We start from the raw sequence: 9,695 nt of genomic DNA, 5'->3' as shown, positions 1-9,695 counted from the left end.
AGATCGCTTTCAAGATATGGGCCCGCTCTTCAAGGCAAAGCGACGAGAACACGGAGTTCAAGATATGGTCCACGCGGCGTATAATGGTTTGACATGGATGGATAAGGCACTAAAGAGCAGTATCAGCTTATAATGATCAGAACGTCATCAGCACACCTGGCGCCGCCGTCTGCAGCAGTCAGTGTTGCTGCGACGCTGCTGTTTATATCGGTCATATTAACTTCCATAACACTTTTTTGTTCAAGTACCCTAAAGAGCCCAGGAGGCATAGGGGTGGGGGATGTTACGATTGGCCAGCGGGGATAGTGACCTTCTGGCTTCACTGCAATGAATCGCTTCGTGAAGCCAACAACACGCCCCCTTCAAATAGCCCTTCGGAGCCAGTAAGGCTAGACACGTTTGGCGGACAGGATTGTTAGCTGGTTCGCTGTCACCTTTAGGGACCAATTGGAGCAAGAAAACTCCTGGAAATGTTTGTTCTATGGCATTCCCCCATGTACTCTGGTAATAGTCACGGTCATGACAGATTCAGCAGCAAACTGCAGAGTCAGCTCAGGAACGACATGCCAGCTTGAGTCAAGCGTGACAACACCTGTCTATGAGGCCTCACTGGTTTTGGTGTGTTCAGTAAAACAAAAGTGCAAGAGAGTGTGTGAACCTTCGCCCTCAAAGGCGGGTACTTCGACGACTTTGGACGCTTTGATTGGATGAAGGTTGGATGGCAGCTTTCCCTGGCCTAGGGATCTAGTAAGGACAGAGAGTGTTTAAGCAGACATTTTCGGCTGTTCAGTGTGCATTTCAGTCATGCTAGACTGATCAGATGTAATGTTCTCCACCCTTCATGTAGATATTGTAAATAAATCCCCTACTCCTCATTCCTCCCTTCAACAACATCCTTAGCATGAATGAGTCGGACGATGGTATGGGCCAGGTACCCTTTTCATGGCAGACACCATCTCTTACAGGGATTACAATGAAAGGAGCAAAACATACCAAAAGTACACAACTAAACAAGAAATATGAATTGGAACAACATGAATTAGTGAAAAAAAAAACGACTTATTACAGGGTATATACAATGTGTGAAAAAACATAGTAATGACAAGGTTCAAGGTTCCTAAAATACTTGACTTATCACAATGAGCTGTTTTACATTACAAAACAATGGAAAAAAATTTAAGCATACATTACTAAACAAGAAAGCAAAATTGCATATTAAATAAGAACATCAAGAAATGCAACTGGAACGGAACAGCAAGGTAAGAGGTAGTTCAGATTTCTAGGAACAACTTTAAATTATGTACAAATGAGTCGTGACAAATAGCGAGGAGAAGAGGTGAGTGGAAAAACGGATTAGTGTGGGCGAAGATGGGTGCGATTTTAAGTTGGTGATCAAGCCGTCAAGACACATGTCACGAGCTAGTCTGATATTTAGAGTCACGTGGGACAACCGATTGGAGTAAAGTTTATGAAAGAAGGACAATAGTGTCGGAAGCCTGCGTATATTGAGAGGAGCTAAATTAATCTAATATTTGATTTCCGTAACTAGATGTATGCGAGTAGTTTCTTGTGATGAAGCGAGCAACATTATTTTGCAGAGACACTAGTTTGTGTTCGAGGTAGGCCTCATGTGTGGATTCCAAATTAAGAAGGCATATTCGATTTTAGAGCATACTAAGGTGGTGTAAGCCAGAAATTTGGTCTCGGAGTTAGCCGAGTGCAAATAGTGCCTTATGAAGCCAAGTGATCTGGTTGCTTTAGTAGAGTGTTCTAGTTTGCCGTTTTTACACTCGGCTAAGCAGCTGAGCGGAGCGAAAGCGTGAATGCGCATGCGCCCTCCGCTTAGCTGCAAGCAGGCTGGTGGAGTCAGAAACACGGTCCGCTTACAAGCTGCCTGAACAGAAGGTTGCTGCCATTTTTTTCTAGCAAGGGTGGTCGATGCACACACCCACTCTGGCACGTGCATCGAGGCACCTTGCCTGCCTTGCTCTTTACAAGACAGATTTGCACAGACGAAGACTTATGTCTGCTAGAAGGTGCGCATGCTGACCCATTTGAAAACCTCGCAGCGCGGTAGTATGTGATGCATGCTGTGCAACATGTTGGCATCAGAAAGGATCAGATTGGATGCAAAATGCAAGCTCGCTGGCTATCACGTGGCATTTCCCAAGATGGGGCTTTATTTTCCACTGGATAAAATGGACCAGTAATGCATTACAAGTTCACGTTTAGATGCTTTATGGACAAATAAGCTATATGTATTCATTTTACTTATAAAAGCTTTACTTACAAGTTTTACTTATAGGTGCTTTTATTTTGTTTCATTACCCTGAATTCGGCCAGAAGGCACTGCAAATACGAAAGGAACATCAAGCGGAAAGCCAGAGAGGCCGAGATAATCTCGTGGCTGGCGGCAATGGAAAATAAACCTGCTATGAGTAACTACTGAAGAGGAAATAACAATATCGGGAAAGAAACAATCTATTATAACTCAAAGAGAAGCTTATTACTTTCTGAAATGAGCTCGGGATGCCTTAGAACACGCACTTATACAGCAAAATATAAGAAGGAAGAAGCATGTGCTTGCTGCGGTAAAGCTAGGGAAACAATAGAGCATGCTTTACTAGAATGTGAAATATCTCCCCAGCAGTAGATTTAGGCACCACTGGCCTATATACCATTAATAAAATATATCCAGAGAGGGAGATTAAGATGGACTGCAATGATTGTAATGGCATCATTGGAATCAGACATATGCTGGCGGGGTGTCCTGCGACTCTCCCCAAACTCGTTGAAGAATGGACACAGTGGGAGAAAAGGATTCAAAGCCCATTGTTTCAGGACCAACTAAGGGCAGTCCAGGGGGCCCATGATGTCGCTGAAAGGCTTGGCCTGACAGTGCCAACATGGGAGCGGCCCGCCTTGGCTTGAGAAGTCTAGCCTCCGGACATCATTACAATAAAAGTTTTCACACACATACACCACTGGCCTGCTTGAAGCCCTTGGGTTCAGCAAGAGCAGAGGGAAAGTAAAAATGTATGCAGTAAAGATTGGTAAGCAGCGAATGGAAGATTGGTGGACAAAAAGTAGGGAAACGTCAAACAACAGAGGCTTGCAAAGACAAAGTTCAGAAAGTTTGGTTATGGGAAGTCATCGTGGGTTTTTTTTTTTTTTGTTAACATAGGTAGAACATTAGGCAATACAAGAGCTTCATGGCGCAACCCACACATCTTTCCAAAGGGGACACTCGTAGCACCTATCCACCTCCGCTAGGCTAGACATACAACTAAAACATGCAATCACCCACCACTCCACCATGTGGCTTAGCGGGGCAACTTGGAGCGGGGTGGACCGTAATGACACTAAACTAAAACACTCTAGTGAAAATCGCATCTACGCAAATGTTCCATGACAGATCGGATGACAAATGAACACCCAGATATTGCAAATACCGAGGCTACGGGCATGTTTTATAATTATGCAATTGCATAACACGGGTTTAGCTGTAGTCCCGAATCTGATAGCTTTTGTTATATTAATGTTGATTTCCGCTTGCTTACTGCCCCACTTACGGAGATTGTCTAAGTAAGATGGAAGGTAGCAGGTGTCCTCAGGGTTAGTAGATCACGCAATCATCAGCAAATAGTCTATGAAACGCCTACCATTACTAATATCGTTAATATAATCTAAAAACAAAATAGGCCTGAGCATGGAACCTTGCGGTACTCCAGATTTGACATGATTTAATGGAGACAAATGGTCATTGATGAAAACTGATTGCTACCAGTTAGTTAAAAAGATTGTAGTCCACCTAGTTATCCTCACATGTTAAGATCTGTCAGTTTATGAATAAGCCAGAATTGAGGAACCTTGTCAAAAGCCTTCACGAAGTCTAGAGATATTACATCGATTCGATAAAAAGAATGAGTGGAGTTATGCAAGTCATTAATTCAAATCAATCGTGTAAAAGTCCATGCCGACTGATAAAGAAAAAGTTATGTTCTGTAAGAAACTTCATTAGAGCAGATGAAATGATGTGTTCGAGAAGTTTGCAGCACATGCTGGTTAAAGAAATTGGTCTGTAATTTGATGGGTTAGACGAATCACCATATTTAAATATGAGAATTATGCAAGCTGCCTTCCAAACATTTGGGACGCATCCCGTGTCAATACATTGCTGAAAAGGCTTGGCTAAAATGCGACATATTGCAGGTTTGGATATCTTAAGTTTAGGGCAGATGCCATCACGGCCAGGAGCAGAGTTAGTTGGAAGACAATCGATACAGGACTGTACTACTTCAGAAGCGATATTAATGTTGTGCATGCTTGAATGCAAAATAGGGGCCTGAAAGCTACTAGGTACAGGAGTCTCGTCCGTGAAAACGGATGAAAAAAAACTTGTTGAATTCAATAGCAACACGTGCCAGAGAAAGAATGTTACCATCCTTAGATAACGGTACCGTCAAGTTCGATAATTTGGGTTTCCTAAATTTTTGTGTCATTGCTAAGCATGTCTGAAATGTCATGGTTGAAAAATTTATCTTTGGCTGTTGTTACGGTCCTGCATAAGTGTGCGTGCTCACGATAGGGCCTCCAATCTTCCACAGATGCTCATAGTTCAGCTCTGCAATATATAGGTTTCACATGCGTCGCAAACCAAGTGCTTTCTGTGCAGGCTGTTATTTTGAATTTTGGAATATGCTTTTCTTTTTAAGTGTGATCAGCCCATTATGAAGAAAAACCCAGTTTGTGTTTATGTTGCAATGAGGGAATGACTGCAAGAAGCCGACAGAAAAGGTGGAAAGGTCACTAACAAGCCCGCTGACATTCACGCGGGTGTAATCAAATATTAATTTCTTTCTATTTTCATGTTTCTTTAGGGCACCTATGAATTCACAATGCAAGATATTGTGGCCACTGATACCATCCAATACATTTTCCGTAACATTATTTGGTTCTGTGGCTAGTACGAGGTCAGAGTGAATCGCCATGAGTGGGAACAGAAACAATTTGATGCAAATTGAAAGTTGAGAGCATGCCAGGAAAATATTGGCATTGACATTTTTCTTGTGCCATACAGGGGTCGGCATCAATGCCATTCAATATTGGGATAGTCGAAATCGCCGACAAGAAATATTGGTGATGTCGGGTACTTGTTCTGGACAAAACTTAAAGACTTGTTTAGATGATCCGGAAAGTAGTGGGATGAATCAAGTGGACGATAGCAGACTCCAATGACAGAGGTAGAATGTGTGGGCAGACAGAGAGCAACCCTTACAATTTTGAGGCAGGAATTAGTTTCAATAACACAAGCTTCCAAACTAGATTTTACTGCGATTAACACACCGCCACCTCTCGATTCAGTTTTATGTTTTCTAAATAATGAAAACTGACGAGACAAGGACGATCCAAAATGTCGAATGACAACCAGGTTTCGGTGCCTAGAACGTCTACTGAACAGGATTCAAGATAAGAACAGAGGTGATCTTGCTTACGAAATAAGCTGCGGAAGTTTGACAAAATAATTGACACACATGCATCACAGCGTTCATTTTTTACATCACTGGGTTTTCACGAGGACGTGACGTTTCGGGAGGGCGCTTACTTCATTAGTGGTATGGTCAAAGACAAATCGTGTTGTTTAGTAGAAGCTTGCCAAACAGAAGTTTGAACCTTTCAGTGGGCTTCTGTTTGGAACGTCCGAAATCTCGGAGTTTCTGGACTGCATCCTCATTGAAAAATCCTTATCAGTCCACATGAGACGATTCAAACCTTTTTTAGTTTAAATGCATTTTTCAGTATGTGTTTTCTTTTTTAAGTTTAGGAATTTCACAATTACCAGCCAAGTATAGCCTTGTCTTTTCTGTCCTATTCTATGGGCACGCTCAATTTCACCAGCTGCAATGCCTAAATATTTAGAAACTAACTCAGTTACAAGCCCTTCCTTTTCCTGCCATGTCTCTGAGTCTTGCTCAATGACTGCTTTAAAGATAAGGTTGTTGTGACGCAATCTGTTATTGAGGTCGTCTACCACCAAACTTGTGTTGCAATTGTCCTGATTTTATGCTTTCCAGTTTGTCCTGGGTGTCAAGCATATGAATTACCTCGTGACGCCAGAGGTTCCTTCCATTTAGGAAAGAAGTTCAGTAACATTCGTTTGGACGTCTTTTACTTTCCCTAGGATGTCTTTCTGAAATTTTCCATTACAGGCTGCCGTATCCTTGAAATGAGTTGATAATGACATTGGGCTGCGTGGAGATGAGCAAGTGGTACAATGCTTAAGCGTACTTAAGTCCCAGAGGAGTTTCTGCATGAATTTTTCAATCGTTTATGAAGGTTTCTTACCTATTCAAAGAAAAGTGTTTGCAACATACTGACGTGGTACTAATTGGCTGCTGCTGGCTGTTGGCCTTGGTGTCTTCCTTTGCTGTTGAGCAGCATTTAGTGAGTGCACAGTAATAATGAGCTGCACCAAATGGCTACACATTACTGCTGTACTACTCGAACTATTCCAAAAGGGCGAATTTTTCTGCTCCAACATGCACCATGACTACTTATTTCCTAGCCCAAATCCTTAACTGGCTAGGCCACCGCTGCATGCTGACACACCACCCACTGTGGGTGTGGGCTGTATTAGCCAAGTCTCAGTAAGACAAAAATAACTGTGGCACTGTTCTTTTTGAGCTTTGTTATTTAATGAAAAGGCTTTGAATTCAGGCCACCAGTGCCACAATAAAGTATTCCTATTCCAGCCGCACTACTTGTTAGAGCTGCATGCCACCTGCACTACTAGCTGGGCCAGTCACTTGAAATCCGTGGACTATAAGGTTAGAGTACAATCAAACAGAAGACATTTTTTTGATATACTGGCTTTGGACGTCCCCAAATTTTTGGGATGGGCCTGCTATAAATTTTACGTATTCATAACATGGGAAGGTTATGACGACATGTAACCCAAGCAGGCAATGCTTTTGGAAACGAACTTTAAACTTTGCCACTCCGACAGTGGTGAATAGTGATCTGTTGTCATGTTGAGCAGTACTACTTGCATCTGACCGCTGGATGTATTGTGTCACTGTTCGTTATTTATTACATGTGCTTATAACATGTGCTCCAAAAAGATGTTCCAATCATTGGTGCAATCTACTAATACCAGCTACTTTCGCAATGTCTCTGTAGGCATCTCTTTAATCCTTTTATGTCTAACACGATACACGAGGACTCCCCTGCAATCACTGACACAGAAATAGTACAGTGTAGTTCTAAAACAAATGTGCTTAACTCATATTGGTGACAACAAATAGTTTAACATTGGTGCTATCATAGGTCTGGTTTGCGATTACAGCCGATGTCTTGTGGTTGATTATAGGAGTTCTTTAACAGCAAGGTCCAGCATTACTAGAGCTTTGTTTAAAGGGCAGCCACTTGGACAGTGGTACGCTTGGACTCGGGTGTAAGTAGTTTAATATTGATGCATAGGCTTTGAGGTGACCAGGGTCAGGCTAGTGTATACAATTTTTATCCTGTTCTATTTTCTTTCGCATCACTCGCACTTCATTCAGTGTTACTGCATACATGGTGCGTTGAATGATAGGAAGGAAATAGAATAATATGTATAATCTTGGCCAAGATGGCCTTGGAGTATGTTTAAGCCCAACTTTAGGCACACATGATTCCCAGCTTGGGTGAGCATACCGAGATAACTGTCCAGGTTGAGGTTCATTCCGATATGCTGTTAACGCTTCTTTGAGTAATCGTATAAACATGACTGAACAAAAATCTCTGTGGTTTTTAAAAACCCATCAAAGCCAGAGACTCAGACTGGTGGTCATGATACGGGCATTTCACGATACCTTGTGAAGCATAACTTCCAGACCGGTGACAGACGAAGTAGAAATGCTTCTTTTTCAGGTGGCCGCAAGTCTCTGTACCTGTCCTTGCAATGAAGTGACTGCGTGTGTCTTTCTCCACCTTTTCCTTCAATGACTTGAAAGCTGATCAGGATAATAAAATAAAGCAAATGTTACATGTATGCAGTGTGTCAAGGGGAATCAGTTTATTGTAAGCCCACGTTGGCTGTGCAGAATATCTTATGGGGTAATTTAGAAGAAGAAAGAAGATTAAGTACCCTGGACACTTGTTATGTTCAGTCTGCATTTCAGGGTGTGTAATGCACAGAACTAGCGTTACAAAGTTGAATCGTAGACATGTTGTGGAACTCAGTAGTTATGAAGAAGAGGTTCAGTGACATCTTTTCTCTTTTCCTGATGAGGATCAAGCATTTGTTTTTCTCAGGGCAAAATTTTAGAGCGAAGCATAATGGAATTGAAAAAAAAGAAGATATAAAAAAGTGACAAGAATGATGTTGCTTCTTGTACATATTTAAACTATGCTTTGTTTGAGTACATTTTGCAGCTTTCATACAGAGATCAAACTCCTGCGAAGACAGTATGTATAGAAACTGTAAGCTAATTTGCTTTATTAATTTGAGGTTGACACTGTGACATGGCGTCTAATTATAGCAGCACAAAGTGACTGCCATCAAAATCTTTTTCGTGAGCAACGCCAAGAACTGCATGAAATGACAACTGAAAATGACAACTCTACATCTTACAAATTTCCGTTCTGAACGAGAAAGAAAATACAGAGAATCATACCTCATCTATAAGTTCAAGGCATTGCAACAAATAGGCATAAACATTTCAAAAGGAGCTTTATAATCTATCCGCTATGCTAAATTTCAAGCTATAGGCAACAACACTTAGTTTGGTTTCTTGGTGTATCCTTTTTTTCTTTCCTCTTCTTTTTCTCAGCCGGCGTGTCAGACGCCGTTGACATGCCGGCTAACACGCGTGAGTTGGCACGTGGTTGACACCATGTTTTCCCCGTGTTTTAACTGAACAATTAGTAGATTTAAATTTTTTGCACATTGGGAATTCAGGAAATATAAAACTTCGACAGGAGCTATCATTAGAACTAGTGTACAGTACTTCTAGCACTTCTTTAATCAAACAATGCAAAATTTGCGCTTTGGTTGACTCAGCATTTACTTATTGTGTTAAGATTGATATGAAGTGCTACTTTGTTTTTTCTGCTGTGTGTACATGTTTTTAGACGCAATCCTTTCCATTGTATGGAGTTCTCACTCACACAAAGCCATGTACTTGATTGCAGATCGACCTTAGGCAGAAGTGCAATCTCATACCTGTGCACTTGCCTCTATTCATTAGTGTGCAATACCGCGCAAGCCTGTGCATAACTATACGACGACTGTAAAGAATATGAAAGCTCCAGCACCAGTTTAGGGCACAAGATTAGACCAGATTTCTTGAACAGAAAAGCTGATTTAACACATTATTAATGTACAAGGAGGCTTGTCCATGCTACCTAACCTGACAACTATTGCTTCTAGACCCTAAAGAATGTAGTAAAAAAAAAAAGTAGGTGCTTGCTGCAATGGGGAGAAACAAATTTTTCCTGTACCATACTATAGGTGCTTACCCATTTCCAAGTTTGCAAAGCGAGTGCTTTCCTGCATGGCATGGCCACCACTATGGCTAATATTCATGCTACCAAATCTGCATATATTGTATCGCATGGTTTACCTTACAGAAGTTGGGAACTAGAAGCAGGGTTCATACTTTGTATATTTGTTTCGCTATAGGCTTCCGCTATAGGCCTAGTCGGCGTTAAGC

At 41.6% G+C, this 9,695-nt stretch overlaps 1 long non-coding RNA gene across 4 annotated transcripts in view; it reads left to right on the top strand.

Moving 5' to 3' along the window:
* LOC126526474 (uncharacterized) overlaps window positions 1–9,695 on the top strand; it is a 57,216-nt gene that overhangs the window by 29,759 nt on the left and 17,762 nt on the right. Inside the window, exon 4 of one of the 4 annotated variants that reach the window (XR_008611183.2) lies at window positions 2,344–7,847. The exons of 2 other annotated variants lie outside the window; for them this stretch is intronic. This is a non-coding gene — a long non-coding RNA (uncharacterized lncRNA). Of the gene's footprint in view, window positions 1–2; window positions 1,040–2,343; window positions 7,848–9,695 lie in introns of those variants that run through there. One more of the 4 variants, XR_008611182.2, reaches the window with a different exon arrangement.

The sequence above is a fragment of the Dermacentor andersoni genome, chromosome 8, assembly GCF_023375885.2.
Source record: "Dermacentor andersoni chromosome 8, qqDerAnde1_hic_scaffold, whole genome shotgun sequence".
In the NCBI taxonomy this organism is placed as follows: Eukaryota; Metazoa; Arthropoda; class Arachnida; order Ixodida; family Ixodidae; genus Dermacentor; species Dermacentor andersoni.
The sequence above is the reverse complement of the archived record's forward strand: the minus strand, read 5'-3'. Positions and strand labels throughout refer to the sequence as shown.